General features: G+C 42.6%; 1 long non-coding RNA gene across 1 annotated transcript in view; it reads left to right on the top strand.

Moving 5' to 3' along the window:
- Positions 1–18,764, top strand: part of LOC309610666 — a 164,649-nt gene that overhangs the window by 5,395 nt on the left and 140,490 nt on the right. The window lies entirely within an intron of this gene.

Raw genomic sequence — 18,764 nt, 5'->3', positions numbered from 1 at the left:
ACTTAATAGAGTTCTTGGCGCTGTGAGAGATGCCTGGTGAGCTGCTCCCACCCACCCACTCCAGGGTCACCTGCCTAGGGTGTGTCTGTGAATTTCCTGGGGACGGATGACTTTGGCCGTGGTTAGGCAGTCCCCTGTATCTCTCTATTTTAAATTGCTGATTTGACCCAGGACAGGCCATTTCACATTCTCCGTGATCAATAAATATTAAGTAAATTATCCAAAACCAAGTGGAAACCGCAGTCTGGACAATGAGCTGATTTATGCCTTTAATGAATCTCAGCCATTGTCACCGCGGTGAGCAGCCTTGGGAGCTCGCTGCTCTCATGTCATTCTTCACATGACATGAGCTGAACAGGCACCGTTCGGGGGTTTTCTCAGGGAGCAGGACTCTTCCCAGCAGATGAAATGCTTGTGGCCTGGTTGCATAAGATTGCACTAGGACCGCTGCTGGGCCCCAGGGGAAGGTGTGTGGACAAAGCTGGCGCCAGAGGGACACCAGCGCTATCAGCGCAAAGCCTTGTGAGGAGGTGGGTTTCTTCTGGCCAGTGCCAGCCGGGGAGGGAGCACGGAGGACAGTGTGGTCTCCCCAGGGGTGTGTGTTCAGCCCTGGGATGCGCCAGAGGAACCACTGGGTGTGGGAAGAAAATATCAGAACTTCCCTTTTTGTTTGTTTGCATTTCTGAAAGTTGTGAGAGTTAAATTCATACACGGCGTCGGACACTTGCTTTACTTTAGTGGTTGGCTTAATCTTGACAGTAGCCCTGGGAGGTGAAGACTATTATAATCCTCATTTACACAGGAAGCTGAGGCTCAGAGGGTTCCAAGGATCAGCCCCGGGTCAGGTCACCGCCAGGAGGTGTCAGAGCAGCCTGGCTGGCTCCCCACTGTCTCTTATCACCATTTTTTAACCATTTCGTGGATGAGACCATCTTCACCATGTGGTACACGTATGTAATGTATTAATACACACGCGCACGCACAAGCACACACACACATACTGCAGGCTGCAGCTTTGTTTTTCTCTGAGAAGTAAAAGTTTGAAAGCCCTGGGACCGAGCCCTCTGTGAGAATAAGAGCCAGGTGCCTGCTGGCTCTGACCCAACAGTGGGAATTCAGGCAAGTCCCTTGGGCTCTGGGGACCTCAGTTTGTAACAGGAAGGCTGTGGACGCAGCAGCCTTGGGTCCTTTCCAGCTCCGTCATTCACTGCTCCCAGGACAGCACTATGGCAGGAGATTAATCCCCCCCTGATTATTCCTTAATCAAACAAAAGTTTGAGTTTAGGGCAAGTAGCAGTTTTCCATTGCATTTAACTGCCTGTCTCACTGGGAGTGCTTCAGGGATCGTCAGCACTTTGGATAGTTTGGGACCTTTTCATGCTAGATGGATCTGATCTTGCAAAATTTAGCTTAAAAAGAAAAGGAAGAGGGCTTTGGAGTTTTGTTGTTGTTGTTGTTGTTGGGTTTTTTTGTGGGGGGGTGGAATGTGTCTGTGGATCTATCACTAGAGAGAATTGTGTTCTCGCTGCCTTAGTGAAGAGGGACTGCCCAGGAGAGAAAGGGGGCAGGCTGGTTTGTACTTGGGGAGGATCCAGGATGTCACAAACCAGATGACAGCATGGGAGAGGTCTCATGACTGAAAAAGGAAAGATCTGTCGAGTACGATGCAATTTATGGATAGGGAGCTACTTTTTATAGGAGGAGGAAATATAACTCTGAGGTAAGACTTGAGCACAAACCATATTCGGGAAATTTCTGGTGTGTTGCGTTACCTTCCTGTGGAGGGTACTGGAGAGGGAAAGGGGGGATTACAGCCAGACCTTCGGAAGGTTAGGGCACAGATTTGCAACAAACATCAATATTTGGGACCCCCATTTATGTTGTCACTCTTTTACACTTGGTTGATTGTTTAAATCACTAGATAGATTTTTTAAATGATGATAATAGAAACGTATTCATCTTTAAGGATTTGGGTCCACCTTTCTTTACACATTCTTTTTTCATTCTAAGATTTTAAATGGGCATCTTGTAAGCTCCTTGAAGGGGAGACCTTGCCTTACTAATATCTGTATCTCAGGACTTGCCCTGCACCTAGCACATAATATTCTTTCAACACATTTTTATTCATAAAAGAATGCACCAACTTTGCAAACACCTTGTGGGCTCTTTAATTGGTACCCTTCCTTTTCAGCACTAGAAATGACTAACTGTCTTTAGAAAGGTGCCAGAAATGGAACAAAGGCTTCTCTCACCCCAGAAGCCACAGACACATTTTAAAATATAACCAATAATGTCTTTTTCTGACTAGAAGATAATGCACGCAAAAAGCTGGAAAAGTTAGGAAGCTTAATGAGGAAAAAAGCTGAGCCATGATCCCATTAACACATTGCCATTGTTTTATTTCTTTCCAGTCTTTTGTCTATGTACCACTTTTTTTTTTTTTTCCTTTTTCTGAGCAGAGAAAGGTTTATTGCAGGGCCAACCAAGGAAAATGGGTGGCTTGTGCTCAAAAAACCCAAACTCCCTGCTGGTTTTTAGGGAAAAGTTTTTATAGGCAAAATTTGGGGTGAGGGCTGCAGGGTGTGTGACTTTCTTCTGATTGGATGGTGGTGAGGTAACAAGGCAGTGTTCCGGGAATCTTGTAAGTGCCACTTTTTAATACACATTGTGGTTAGGTTATATTCAATATCCTTTTTTTTCCAATTATGTGGTGATCATCTTCCCTTGTTAATAAAAATTCTTAGTAAACATTTTTTTTTTTTAATTAATTAATTAATTTATTTATTTTTGCTGTGTTGGGTCTTCGTTTCTGCGCGAGGGCTTTCTCTAGTTGCGGCGAGTGGGGGCCACTCTTCATCGCAGTGCGCGGGCCTCTCACTGTCGCGGCCTCCCCTGCTGCGGAGCACAGGCTCCAGACGCGCAGGCTCAGTAGTTGTGGCTCACGGGCCCAGCTGCTCCGCGGCATGTGGGATCCTCCCAGACCAGGGCTCGAACCCGCGCCCCCTGCATTGGCAGGCAGACCCTCAACCACTGCGCCACCAGGGAAGCCCCATAAAAATTCTTAGTAAACATTTTAAAAAGCTGTTAATATTCTGTCAGGTGAATGTATCACAATTTGATCAACTACATCAATAATGGTGGTCATTTGGATGGTTTCTAGCCTTTTGCTCTTTTAAATAACACTGCAGTGAACATCTTTGCTATTATCCTGCTTAAAATTTATGAACAGTTGGAGCAAGAGGTAGGGAGCTAAGCTGTTACTCTCTGTAGTGTAGGAAGATGTGCCTTGGTTTCCAGATGTAGAGTAAATGCAGCCCCATAACGATGGTGAAGGTCAGTGTGTGGGGCAGTGTTATCTGAGGGAGGACAATGATGAGGTCAGAGCACCTGCTACAATTTATTTATTATTATTATGTTTTATTTTTGGCCATGCTGTGTGGCTTGCAGGATCTTAGTTCCCTGACCAGGGATCGAACCCGGGGCCTTGGCAGTGAAAGTGCCAAGTCCTAACCACTGGACCACCAGGGAATTCTCCATAGAACCTGCTACAAAAGGGGAAAGTGATGTATTTTTTTTCTTCCTGGAAAAAGAAAGGAAATTCAGTAAAGAGAAAATTCTGATACAGCTTTGGGCTGATTTTTAAATAAACATCTCAGCTTCAAGAAGAAAAATCAAGATTTTTACTTTTCCTCTCTGCAAAGTGTTCCTTTAGTGACTGGTGGTTTATAGCAGATTTCAGTGGCCTGGGTTGTAAATGCCTAGAGACTGAAACTTGTAGCTGTGATTTCACGATAGGATTTCAAATGTCAAGACTACTTCCAAATATGGGGCACTTTGCAAACCTAGGACACTTGGTATTCACCGTGAACCCAGTGTGGCTTGATTTGTTCTTTAAGGACTTGAAAGTCTAGTGGAGGAAAAAAGTCATTGAAAAAATAATAGGAGCAGGAGTTCTGGAGCAGACAGCCTTGAGTTCAAATCCTGACTCTGCCTCTGACTAGCTGGGTGACCTTGGCAATTTCACCTCCCAGTGCTTTAGTTACTTGGTCTGCAAACTGGGGTTCATAGTACATAGTCATAGCACTCAATGAGAGGATATGACATTAACATAGGTCTGGCTTGTGGGAAGGACTGGATTTCAAGTGTCTCAAATGCACAGAAAAGAGCAGCCACGCGGGTCAGGAACAGAGATGGCTTCACAGAGGGGCACTTTCTTCAGTGGTCCTTGCGGATGCTTGGGAGGTGGCTCACGGAGAAGTGGGATAACAGCAACCCCACCAGGGGAGCGATTGAATCAGGAAAGTGAAGTTGGGGTGCCAGAAAGAAGTTCAAGTTCTCTGAGCCCTGATTCTTAACTACTTTTGCTGGATCATTCTGTGTTTGTCAACATCTTCTTAGTTCACATTGTCCTGCCTCTTTTAAAAAAATTATTCTTCCAAGAATCATATATTATTAGAGCTTAACCAACTTTTTCTATGCAAACTGCAAGAGGGAAAAATGTTCCTTTTTTTCCCCCCTTTGATATTGAAGTTAGTATTAATGTTTAAGTAGTCTACTATAAACCGGCACACAATTGATGGACTTTAGTGTATCTTATCTACTTTAAATACCATCTATATGGTGATAGCCCACTGTCTGCCGTATCTCTGCATGTGGATGTTTAATAAGTGTCACAAACTCATCCCATCCAAAAACAGAGCTTCTGGGTTTTTACCGCAAACAAATCCTCTCTTAGTCTTTCTCGTTACAAAAATGTCACAAGTAACCATCCAGTTGCTCCAGCGAACATCTCAGGAATGATGCTTGATTCCTCTTTCCCCCACCGCTGCACACAAGCCAGTTCACCGACAGAGCTGTCTGTTTCATCTTGAGAGCATATCCCAAACCATCCATGTCTCTGCATCTCCCCTGCTCGTCCAAGCCACCCTTCTCTCTCGTTTGGGCTTCTGTATGAGGGCCTGTTGTGGTACCATTCCTGTCAGTTTTCCACCAGAACCATCAGTGCAAAATAGAGAAGACCATGCCGGGTTCCAGAGGAGCAGTCTTCAGTGGCCTCCATCATTCTAGAGTGACCCCAACTTCTCATGAGGGCTGCACAGCCCAATACGGTCCCATCACTTCCCTGCCCACCTCTGCCACTCTCACCCTCGAGTTTACCCTCTAACCTCAGCACCAGTGACGTTTTGGTCCAGATAATTCTTCATCATGGGCGGCTGCCCTGTGCACTGTAGGATGTTTAGAGTCATCTGCAGCCCTACCTACTAGCTGCCAGGAGCACCGCCCCCCCCCCCCTGCCCAGTGTGGCAACACAATTGTCCAGTATCCTCTGGTGGGCAAAATCGCCTCTGTTGAGAGTCACCAGTCACTTCACACTGGCTTCCTTCCTGCTGAACAAGATGAGCATCTTCCCACTTAGATCCATTATATCCTCTTCCTTAGATGGTCTCATGTCTGCCTCCTTCTCTGTTCTGATCTTGGCTCAGATATCACCCCCTCAGAAGGCTCTTCTTGACCGCCCACACTAAGGTGGCCCCTTCGAAGTCACCCTGTACTGCATGGCTGCATTTCAATTTCTTCATATCCTTTGTCAAAACTGAAACGCGTTTGTGTATTTCTTTGTTCAGCATCCCTTCATTATGTTGTAAGCTTCATGAGAGTAGAAACTTGCCTGTCTTCGTGAAGTATCCCAAATACGACCAACAGTACCAGGCCCACAGGTGGCAGGTGACAATAACAAATGTCCAACAGATACATAAATGACTTCCTCCTCCTTCACTGAGACTTTTTGGAAGGTCGAGGTGGGATTACAAAATGCTTGGGGACTTCCCCGGTGGCGTAGTGGTTAAGAATCCGCCTGCCAATGCAGGGGGCACGGGTTCGAGCCCTGGTCCGGGAAGATCCCACAAGCCGCGGAGCAGCTAAGCCTGTGCGCCACAACTACTGAGCCTGCACTCTAGAGCCCACGAGCCACAACCACTGAGCCCATGAGCCACAACTACTGAGCCTACGAGCCACAACTACTGAAGCCCACACACCTAGAGCCCTTGCTCCACAACAAAAAAAGCCACTGCAATGAGAAGCCCGCGCACCGCAACGAAGAGTAGCCCCTGCTCGCCACAACTAGAGAAAGCCCATGTGCAGCAACGAAGACCCAACACAGCCAAAAAAAAAAAAAAAAAAAAAATGCTTGGGATAATTCCAGGACATGATAGCTGGAGAAAGTCTAGGGAGATTTCGTTTGACAACATCTTCCAGCCTGAGCTTTCTTAGTCTGGTGAACTAAGTGCTGGGGGTCCCAGGTGAGTGACCCCATGGATCCAGTCTTCTTACTGAGGAGGTTCTGACCGAAAGGTCACTTCTGGGACAACCCAAGCAGGAGCCTGGCGGGTGGAGAGTATTAAGGTCATGGAGAGGTTGTTGACATAAAGGGAACATTGACTTCCAGGAAAGGGAAGGGGCCCTGATGGGAGCCAAGGTGTGGGAGGGCGGAGGTCATGTCCTAGGCGGCTGGGGGCACCTCTCCCTCCCCCGGCAGTGTGGCGTCCACCCCATCCTCCTGACCACTGCGTGGTCACACACAGCCCTCTCTTCGTCTCACAGGATGCATTTCCGGGGCTTCCAGCCAACCTCTTGACTCTCTTCTCTTTGCCAAGTACAAGGGCCAGTTCTGTCTCCTTCTGACCTCTCTGAAGCTGCTGATTCAGTGAATCACTTTCTATCTTCATTGTCTTTCCCACTCTTGGCAGGCTTCCTTACAGAAAAAAACCCTTTTTGCAAGATGAATATTGACCACAAAAGATATGTTTTTCCACTTTTTTTTTTTTTTTTTAACATCTCATTTTTCAATCTCAGTTGATTCAACTTGTTGCAACTACAATACATTACAATTAAATATTGGAGGCAGAAGCTGGGGACAAAAGGCAATATTGATAGAATGTATGTTAACTATTGATGTTTTCAAGATAAAAATGAATCACTTTATTATTTCCTATAGACATACAATTGCTCAAAACAGCGCACTGCCAGGTGGCAAAAGCATCGATTAGCGTATAACACGTGCCCACAGGATTGAGTGAAGTGTCCAGCACTCTTTGTGGCTTTTGTTCCCTTGCTGGAGAAACTCAAGCAAGAGTCTGTAGTTGTCTCTCTGACAGCAGTGTGTGCAGGGCTGGGATATCCGGTGTCTGGACTTCTGAGAATTTGTCATGTTTGCAGCCCTGTGGTGAGCTCATGCTGAGGAATGCTTTGCCTCCAGCTGCTGTCCCACCTGGGTAGAGCTCGGCCGCTCTAACTAAGAGTTTTGAAATCTTGGTAGAACATACTGGATTCTAAAACCTGCTGGGAGACTTTTGTCTCAAGAGGCTACAGCCGGTGTGTCATTTTTGAGGATGACTCCAATACTAAATCCCTTTCCAATCCACAAATGTAAAGAATGGTTTTGTTCTAGGAAAACCATGAAGTAAGTTGAATGCACATGTTCAAAGGAAAGAGTCTTCTGTCTGAGATGATAAAGCTATACCCACACCCCAACCTCAGTAACACATGTCCCCCTGTGTAATCCTCCGTGTTCATACACTCATCTGATGATATTGTCAGCATGCAGATCTCTTCTTATCAAGCAACTGGATATATAGAATAAATCCCCTTTGTTGTCTAAACCAGTCAGAGTGGGTTTTGGTTGTTACATGTGCAAGCATCCTAACCTATAGAAACTCACTCGGAGGAGAAACTGAAAAACCAGGCCTGAGTTTACCTCTTGTCTTCCTTTCCTAGACCTGCCCTGATAAAGTATCACAAACCGGGTGACTTAAAACAACAGAAACTCATTCTTCCATGGATCTGGAGTCTAGAAACCAGACCACAGGTTGGGTCCGGAGACGGGGCTGGCCTGGCATCTGGAGTTGGATTCAGTGCCCTGGAGGCTGGATCTTGTGCCGGGAGGGTCAGAGGTCAGGCAGAATTGGGAGCCTGAGAATAGCCACTCCAGGAAATGAAGGGCAGTCTTGACGAGTCCTAAACAAGTATTGGAACCGCACATCTGGCGCTGCGTTATCAGGGCTGTTGGTGTATTTTCCCCCACAGTGGTTCTCAACCCTGGCTCCACACGGGAATACTTGGGGTGTATTAAAAAATACTGATGCCAGCGTCGCACCCTGAGAAATTCTGATTTAATTGGCCTGGGGGTGGGACCTCCATGAGTATTTTTTTTTTTTAATTTATTTATTTATTTTTGGCTGTGTTGGGTCTTTGTTTCTGTGTGAGGGCTTTCTCTAGTTGCGGCAAGCGGGGGCCACTCTTCATCGCGGTGCGCGGGCCTCTCACTATCGCAGCCTCTCTTGTTGCGGAGCACAGGCTCCAGACGCGCAGGCTCAGTAGTTGTGGCTCACGGGCTTAGTTGCTCCGTGGCATGTGGGATCTTCCCAGACCAGGGCTCGAACCCATGTCCCCTGCATTGGCAGGCAGACTCTCAACCACTGCGCCACCAGGGAAGCCCCATGAGTATTTTTTAAAGCACCCTAGGTGACTCTTTTGCTTCCAGAGTGGAAAATCATAGTTGTTGAAGGACAAGCAGAGAAAATGGAGAGTTCTTTTTCCAGCTCTGGGTGAGGCAAGGACTCAAGTACCCCATTTAACACAACTGGAAACTAGAGCACTAATTATCACAGAAAAACAAGTTCTGACAGATTCCTTCACCTCTGGAGCCTCCTTTGGAGTGGGGAGAACGCATCCTGGCAGGGCTGCCAGGTCGCAGAGCCAGCTGGCCCAGAGGGCAAGGCCTCTTCCCTGGTAAACGGCAGCTTCCTCTCAGAATTCGGGTGTCTGCAAGGGCGGGTGGTGACACTGCCGAGACTGTGGCCAGAGATTGGCACTGGCCCCAGAGTGGCACCAACTGATGTCACGGCAGGAGGACAGATGAGCCCCCTGGCAGGGCCCAGAAGGCACCACTGGCAAAACACCACAGGAGCGCCCTCGGGTGGCCCCCGGGGATAATGTAGGGGGATGAGGACGGGGGTGGGGTGAGCGCTGCCCCTGTGGGTGGGTCACCCGCATGGAGAGAGCACCCCCGTCTCTGACTTCTGCTCAGAAGGAGGGCACGTGAGGCGTCCAGCCAGTGCTTCTAAATTTTGGGCCTGGCGCTTCCGTACAGGGCAAACTAATTAACCTTCCAGCCTCGGCGGCGGGGCGGGGGCAGAAAATACCAAGGCACCCTGCAGGCTTTCCAGAGGTTAATTATTTCCCATTTCAGCACCTCCGGGAAAGCACTGAGGTCCCTCATCATGGTCTCTTCCCCACCCTGTTTCCTCTCTCTGCACCCTTCCTTCAGGCTTGATCTCACGTTCACTTGAATTAAATTTCAGCCATCTAAAATGGCATAGCTGGCTGGAACTTAGAGTCTGACATTAGGAAAGCACCAGCGTTTTTATTCACGCCGGTCTCTTTCACCAAGTTAAGAGTCCAAGGCATCCTGTAGCAGAGGTGCCGATATTTGTACAGTGCCCTGCAGTTTACGGAGCACTTACGTATGTATGATCTTGCCAAATCGTTAAATTCTGAAGACAGATGTAAATAGATCTGGACCTTGTACCATCTCTGCATTATTGGGTACAGGGGCTTCTCATCTCTAGACCACCTTACAATGAGAGATTTTTGGTGCTCAAGGAACTAACTCATTTTGCTGGAATTCAGATCAGAGCCGCCATATTGTGAACCTAAACTCTAAGGAATAGTGTTGAATCAAGACGCACCTGTCTTCCAGGGCCCATCCGAGCAGACACGGCCCTGGGTGGTCATTTTCTTACGTCCAGGAGCAGCCCCGCTCCCTTTATGCCCTCCCTCTCCAGCCTGTGCATTTAACCCCTGCAGACATGTGGTAAGAACGCACCCTTCCATCAGGGCTTACGGGGCGCTCGGATAATTCCCAATAGGTCCTGAGGAGCCCTTGTAATTGACCAGTGCCTGAGCTGACTCAGTTGGCCCCCCCATCCCTCCTCCCCCGGTCTGGCCCCCTCTGGGGTCCGTCTGTCCGGGATTTTCCTCTCCTCCTGAGGAGGAGTGTGGTGCCAGTTCCTGGTAAACCAGACTTTGTAATAAAATCCTGCAGAAACGTATCTGCTCCGAGCATTAACCATTTGTACTGGCGTCCTGTCCTCCTGTCGTAGAGCCTCAGGACTCAGCCCGTGGTCTGTGCAGCCAGGGCCCTCGGGGTGAGGCTGTGCTGGGAACACGGGAGGCTTCTCCACGTGGAGTTTTCTGAGCGGAGCCCACGGTACATGCCCTGGTGACTTAACGCCTCTCTTCATGCACACATGACAGCTTTGCACAATGGGACTGCCCCTTCCAGATTCCCCACCCAGTAGCCTGCTGACTCAGCGTTGTCTTTTCCCAGGCTTGTCTATATGCACACACTTCATAGGCCTATGTGTTCACCCAGACACGTAATCCACATATGCAAACCCCAGGGGGAGCTAATATTGTCCAGTGGGTTCAGAGCGTGTCAGTCATCACTCCATGATGGAGTCATCCACCAGCCTTCCACCGAATGGTCTAAACATGGACTAATGACACGGCCTAGAGCCGTCATTCCATTAGATGTCACAGATGGTGATTTTCTAGCTCTGTCATTCCTTCTGCAATGATTGGCTGGAATTCTTCTAGGAAAATAAACTTTCCCTCATGAACTTTTTTGGCTTTCCTGAATACAGTCTGTATAGGAAAGACAGAATAAATGACACCCTCATACTCCCCAATGGTGACCAATTTTTTTCAGTATAATTATGAATTCATGGATTTTATATATTTCATGGGTTTCAATCCATTGCATTCATTATTCTTTTAAATGCTCAAATTGCTCCCACTTGGATCAGCGGGAGCCCTTTCAGGTTTTAGCTCCCGTGGCCAGTTTCCAATTATTTTGTTGTTCTTTCGTGTCTTTAAGGCATAGTCCACCAGGTATACACAGTCAAAATACTGCATTGAAAAGCCACGGAGTCATTCTTTCTGTGTGAGGTTCTGCCAGCTGTTTTAATGTACATTAGGTTTGTTATACATTTTTTCTATGTCTGTATGCTTGACAATTCCATAATGTAAAGTTAAAAAGCACATGACCTCTAGAATCCCATAGAAATGAAAGGTCCGACGTGTAAGGATGTTTGTCACAGCAGTGTGCAGTGACCTGGAACCAGGAATATGGGGATGCGTGTTAATAATTTTGTGTTTATTTATGTAAACACTCACATGACCCCAAAGTGAAAACTATGAAACAAGGTACATCTCAAGAAGTCTAGCTTCTGTTCTTGTTTCACTCACCCAATCCTGCCTTCCCCCAGACAAGCTTTTTATATTCATTTTCTTTTTCCTTCCATTGTTATTTTTTGAAAAGATAAGCCCCAAAGATGGTATACTACAGACACTGTTCTGCACCTTGATTTTTTTTTTTCCACCTAACAATATATAGGAGATCTCTCCATATCCAGACTTAAAGATCTTCCTTGTGACTTTTTACAGTGCCACACATAGTGCTTCATGAAGGTGTACACCTCGTTTTATTCAGTCTGTGGATGGATATCTGGGTTGTTTCCAAGGTTTTGCTATCACGCATAATGCCACCATGCCTTGCACAAACACTGTTTTGCTTTTCTTTCCAATGTCTCTTTGGGGTAGATTTCTAGAAGTGGGATTACTGAGTCAAAGGAAAATGCACGTGGGATTTCAGTAGGCATTGCAAATTCCCTTTCCTAGACGTCGTACTGGTTTGCGTTTTTAACAGCAGTGTATGCAAATGCCTCTTCCCCACGGCCTCTGGTCAGAGTGATTGTCATATTTATGAATATTTACCAATCTGATAGGTGAGAAATAGTATCACAGGATAGTTTTAATTTGCATCTCTTTTACTTGAATGGAGTCTAGGATCTCTTCATGTGTTTAAAGGACATTTGCATTTATTTTTTGTGAATTAGCTGTTGTATCTTTTGCCATTTTTTTCATTCATATTGTTAGTCCCTTTCTTTTCAATTTTTGACCCTTTATACATTCATGATATTTGTCCTTTGTGATAAAAGTTGCAAATATTTTTTGTCTTTGACTTTGCTTATTTTTTTTTTTTAATTAATAGACTTTATTTTCAAGAGCAGTTTTAGGTTTACAGAAAAATTGTGCAGAAAGTAGAGTCTCATATACCCTCTCTCCTGACACACAGTTTCTCCCATTATTACCATCTTAGGTTAGGGTTACAACTGATAAGCCAATATATTTGCTACAATTGATAAGCCAATATTGATACACTATTATTTTTTTATTAATTTTTATTGAGTATAGTTTACAATGTTGTGTTAGATTCTGCTTACAGCAAAGTGAATCAGTTATACATATACATATATCCCCTCTTTTTTAGATTTCCTTCCCATTTAGGTTTTTTGTGTGTTTGGGTAATACAGTTTATTGAAAGGCAAACTCGCTTTCTCCGGAGTTCACTTACATGGAGGTAGCTATCTAAGAATGTCTCTTCCCTGTGACAAACCAAGGCAATCAAACCATACCCAAAAGCAGAAACCCAGCAGAATAAGCCTATCGGCTTTGTCGGATGACACTCAGAAGCAGGAAAAAAATTATAAAGCCATATGATGATTGTCTCCTCAGCACTGCATTTGGCCACATACTTGTTTTTTAATAAAATATATTTTTTTCTTTTTAAACTAGCTAAAGAAAATATTCTCGAGTAGGGTTAGTTCTTAAAGCAACAAACAGAAAAAAATGTGAAGGAAAGTTTAGTAGTTTATTTTTATTGCTGAATTAATAGTCCCTTGTATGGATGTGCCATGGTTCATTTATCCATTCACCTCTGAAAGACATCTTGGTTGTATCCACATTCTGGCACTTATGACTAAAGCTGCTATAATCACATGCAGGTTTTTGTGTGTCCATAAGTTTTCAACTCATTTGGGTAAATACCAAGGTGCACTATTGCTGGATTATATGGTAAGAGTATGTTTGGCTTTGTAAGAAACTGCCAAACCATTTTCCAAAATGGCTGTACCATTTGCATTCCCACCAGCAATAAATGGGAGTTCCTTTTGTTCCATGTTCTCTCCAGCATTTGGCGTTGTCAGTGTTTTGGATTTTAGTTGTTCTAATAGGTGTGTAGTGAGATCTACTTGCTTTAATTTGCAAATTTGCCCAATTGCATATGATGTTAACGCATCTTTTCGTATGTTTATTTGCCATCTGCATGTCATTTTGGTGAGGTGTCTGTTCAGATCTTTGGCCACTTTTTTGTTGAATTGTTTGGGTTTTTTATTGTTGAGGTTTAAGTATTTTGTTTGTATATTTTGGATACAAGTCCTTTATCAGATATGTATTTCACAAATATTTTCTCCCATTCTATGACTTGTCTTCTCATTCTCTTGTCTGTGTCTTTTGCAGAGCAGAAGTTTTTAATTTTAATAAAGTCTACCATATCAATTTTTTTCTTTCATGAATCATGTTTTTAGTGTTGAATCTAAAAACTCATCACTAAACCCAAGGTCACCTAGATTTTCTATGTTATTTTATAGAAATTTTATAGTTTTGCCTTTTACATTTAGGTCTGTGATCCATTTTGAATTAAGTTTTATGGAGGGTCTAAGGTCATTGTCTAGATTCTTTTTTTTTTTTTTTTTGCATGTAGATATCCAGTTGTTCTGGCACCATTTGTTGAAGAGACTAGATGTTCTCCACTGAATTGCTTTATTTGCCTGTATTTGTGTTGGTCTATTTCTGTGGTCTGTATTCTGTTCCATTGATCTAGTTGTCTATTCTTTCACCAGTACCCCACTGTATTGATTACTGTAGCTTCAAAGTAAGTCTTGAAGTCAGGTAGTGTCAGTCCTCTGGTTTTATCCTTCAGTGTTGTGTCAGCTATTTGGGGTCTTCTGCCTTTTCATACTTTAGAATCAGTTTGTTGACATCCACAAGATAATTTGCTGAGATTTTGATTTGGATTACATTGGATCTATAGATCAGGGTGGGAAAAAATGGCATCTTAACAATATTGAGTCTTCCTTTCCATGAACATGGAATATCTCTCCATTTACTTAGATTTTTCATTTCTTTCATCAGTGTCTTGTGGTTTTTCTCTTATAGGTTTTACATATATTTTGTTAGATTTATACATAAGCATTACATTTTGGGGTGCTAATGTAAATGATGTTGTGTTTTTAATTTCAAATTCCAGTTGTTCATTGCTGGTATATAGGAGAGCAATTGACTCCTGTGTACTAACTTTGTATCCTTGCAACCTTGCTGTAATTGCTGTTAGTTCCACTTTTATTGTCACTTTTTTGAGATAATCATCTCACCCTCAAAAACAGTATTCCCTTTCTTGTCTTACTGCTTGATTTTTCTTCCATATGACCTTTATAATCAACTTGGCTAGCTCTAGAAAACAAAAGAGTGCACCCATGCACACACATGTGTGCGCACACACCCACTCACCCAATATCACACTGAATTTATACATAAGTTAGAGAGATTCACATTTCTATGGCACTGAGTCATATCCCAAAATATACATGTGTTTCCATCAAGTCTACTTTTGTGACTTTTAGGAGAATGTTATAGTTTTCTCATATACGTTTTACACATTTCATGTTAGGTTTATGTCTAGCTATTTTATTTAAAAATATTTTGATATTATAAATCCCTTCCATTATATTTTATAATTGGTCACTGTTTAAATATATGAAATATTGTTTTCTATAAGCTAATTTTATGTTATTTTTGCTGAATTTTCTTATTGTTTGTAGTAGTTTTTTCAATAATTATTTTTGTTTCCCAGGTTTTAGCTTTTTTTCTTTGTTTGTTTTGTTTTGTTTTTAACATCTTTATTGGAGTATAATTGCTCTACAATGGTGTTTTAGTTTCTGCTTTATAACAAAGTGAATCAGCCATACATATACATATATCCCATATATCTCCTCCCTCTTGCGTCTCCCTCCCACCCTCCCTATTCCACCCCTCTAGGTGGTCACAAAGTATGGAGCTGATCTCCCTGTGCTATGTGGCTGCTTCCCACTAGCTATCTGTTTTACATTTTGTAGTGTATATATGTCAATGCCACTCTCTCACTTCGTCCCAGCTTACCCTTCCCCCTCCCCATGTCCTCAAGTCCATTCTCTACATCTGTGTCTTTATTCCTGTCCTGCCCCTAAGTTCTTCAGAACCATTGTTTGTTTTTGTTTGTTTTTTTGGTTTTTTTTAGATTCCATGTATATGTGTTAGCATACGGTATTTGTTTTTCTCTTTCTGACTTACTTCACTCTGTATGACAGACTCTAGGCCCATCCACCTCACTACAAATAACTCAACTTCGTTTCTTTTTATGACAGAGTAATATTCCATAGTATGTATGTGCCACATCTTCTTTATCCATTCATCTGTCAATGGGCACTTAGCTTACTTCCATGTCCTGGCTATTGTAAATAGAGCTGCAATGAACAATGTGGTACATGACTCTTCTTGAATTACGGTTTTCTCAGGGTATATGCCCAGTAGTGGGATTGCTGGGTCATACGGTAGTTCTATTTTTAGTATTTTAAGGAACCTCCATACTGTTCTCCATAGTGGCTGTGTCAATTTACATTCCCACCAACAGTGCAAGAGGGTTCCCTTTTCTCCACACCCTCTCCAGCATTTCTTGTTTGTAGATTTTTTATGATGGCCATTCTGACTGGTGTGAGGTGATACCTCATTGTAGTTTTGATTTGCATTTCTCTAAGGATTAGTGATGTTGAGCATCCATTCATGTGTTTGTTGGTGATCTGTATGTCTTCTCTGGAGAAATGTCTATTTAGGTCTTCTGCCCATTTTTGGATTAGGTTGTTTGTTTTTTTTGATATTGAGTTGCATGAGCTGCTTGTAAATTTCAGAGATTAATCCTTTGTCAGTTGCTTCATTTACAAATATTTTCTCCCATTCTGAGGGTTGTCTTTTCATCTTGTTTATGATTTCCCTTGCTGTGCAAAAGCTTTTAAGTTTCATTAGGTCCCATTTCTTTATTTTTGTTTTTATTTCCGTTTCTCTAGGAGGTGGGTCAAAAAGGATCTTGCTGTGATTTATGTCATAGAGTGTTCTGCCTATGTTTTCCTCTAAGAGTTTGATAGTGTCTGGCCTTACATTTAGGTCTTTAATCCATTTTGAGTTTATTTTTGTGTATGGTGTTAGGGTGTGTTCTAATTTCATTCTTCTACATGTAGCTGTCCAGTTTTCCCAGCACCACTTATTGAAGAGGCTGTCTTTTCTCCATTGTATATTCTTGCCTCCTTTATCAAAAATAAGGTGACCATATGTGTGTGGATTTATCTCTGGGCTTTCTATCCTGTTCCATTGATCTATATTTCTGTTTTTGTGCCAGTACCATACTGTCTTGATTACTGTAGCTTTGTAGTATAGTCTGAAGTGCAGGAGCCTGATTACTCCAGCTCCGTTTTTCTTTCGCAAGATTGCTTTGGCTGTTCGGGGTCTTTTGTATTTCCCTACAAATTGTGAAATTTTTTACTCTAGTCTGTGAAAAATGCCATTGGTAGTTTGATAGGGAATGCATTGAATCTGTAGATTGCTTTGGGTAGTATAGTCATTTTCACAATGTTGGTTCTTCCAATCCAAGAACATGGTATACCTCTCCATCTGTTTGTATCATCTTTAATTTCTTTCATCAGTGTCTTATAGTTTTCTGCATTCAGGTCTTTTGTCTCCTTAGGTAGGTTTATTCCTAGGTATTTTTATTCTTTATGTTGCAATGGTACATGGGAGTGTTTCCTTAATTTCTCTTTCAGATTTTTTATCATTAGTGAATAGGAATGCAAGAGATTTCTGTGCATTAATTTTGTATCCTGCTTCTTTACCAAATTCACTGATTAGCTCTAGTAGTTTTCTGGTAGCATCTTTAGGATTCTCTCTGTATAGTATCATGTCATCTGCAAACAGTGACAACGTTACTTCTTTTCCGATTTGGATTCCTTTTATTTCTTTTTCTTCTCTGATTGCTGTTGCTAAAACTTCCAAAACTATGTTGAATAATAGTGGTAAGAGTGGACAACCTTGTCCTCCACCTGATCTTAGTGGAAATGGTTTCAGTTTTTCACCACTGAGAACGATGTTGGCTGTGAGTTTGTCATATATGGCCTTTATTATGTTGAGCTAAGTTCCCTCTATGCCTACTTTCTGGAGGGTTTTTATCATAAATGGGTGCTGAATTTTGTTGAAAGCTTTTTCTGCATCTATTGAGATGATCATATGGTTTTTCTCCTTCAGTTTGTTAATATGGTGTATCCCATTGATTGATTTGCATATACTGAAGAATCCTTGCATTCCTGGGGTAAACCCCACTTGATCATGGTGTATGATCCTTTTAATGTGCTGTTGGATTCTGTTTGCTAGTATTTTGTTGAGGATTTTTGCATCTATGCTCGTCAGTGATACTGGCCTGTAGTTTTCTTTCTTTGTGATATCTTTGTCTGGTTTTGGTATCAGGGTGATGGTGGCCTTGTAGAATGAGTTTGGGAGTGTTCCTCCCTCTGCTATATTTTGGAAGCGTTTGAGAAGGATAAGTGTTAGCTCTTCTCTAAATGTTTGATAGAATTCGCCTGTGAAACCATCTGGTCCTGGGCTTTTGTTTGTTAGAAGATTTTTAATCACAGTCTCAATTTCAGTGCTTATGATTGGTCTGTTTATATTTTCTGTTTCTTCCTGGTTCAGTCTTGGAAGGTTGTGCTTTTCTAAGAATCTGTCCATTTCTTCCAGGTTGTCCATTTTATTGGCATAGAGTTGCTTGTAGTAATCTCTCATGATCCTTTGTATTTCTGCAGTGTCAGTTGTTACTTTTACTTTTTCATCTCTAATTCTGTTGATTTGAGTCTTCTCCCTTTTTTTCCTTGATGAATCTGGCTAATGGTTTATCAGTTTTGTTTATCTTCTCCAAGAACCAGCTTTTAGTTTTATTGATCTTTGCTATCATTTCCTTCATTTCTTTTTCATTTATTTCTGATCTGATCTTTATGATTTCTTTCCTCCTGCTAACTTTGGGGTTTTTTTAATTCTTCTTTCTCTAATTGCTTTAGGTGTAAGGTTAGGTTGTTTATTTGAGATGATTCTTGAGGTAGGATTGTATTGCTATAAACTTCCCTCTTAGAACTGCTTTTGCTGCATCCCATAGGTTTTGGGTCATCGTGTTTTCATTGTCATTGTTTCTAGGTATTTTTTGATTTCCTCTTTGATTTCTTCAGTGATCTCTTGGTTATTTAGTAGTGTATTGTTTAGCCTCCATGTGTTTGTATTCTTTACAGATTTTTCCTGTAATTGATATCTAGTCTCATAGCATTGTGGACAGAAAAGATACTTGATACAATTTCAATTTTCTTAAATTTATCAAGGCTTGATTTGTGACCCAAGATATGATCTGTCCTTCAGAATGTCCCGTGAGCACTTGAGAAGAAAGTGTACTCTGTTGTTTTTGGATGGAATGTCCTATAAATATCAATTAAGTCCATCCTGTTTAACGTATCATTTAAAGCTTGTGTTTCCTTATTTATTTTCCTTTTGGATGATCTGTCCATTGGTGAAAGTGGGGTGTTAAAGTCCCCTACTATGATTGTGTTACTGTCCATTTCCCCTTTTATGGCTGTTAGCATTTGCCTTATGTATTGAGGTGCTCCTATGTTGGGTGCATAAATATTTACAATTGTTATATCTTCTTCTTGGATTGATCCCTTGATCATTATATAGTGTCCTTC

This window comes from Balaenoptera borealis (genome assembly GCF_965194805.1).
Source record: "Balaenoptera borealis genome assembly, chromosome: 14".
NCBI lineage: Eukaryota > Metazoa > Chordata > Mammalia > Artiodactyla > Balaenopteridae > Balaenoptera > Balaenoptera borealis.
Note: the sequence above shows the minus strand (reverse complement) of the source record. Positions and strands in the feature narration are given on the sequence as shown.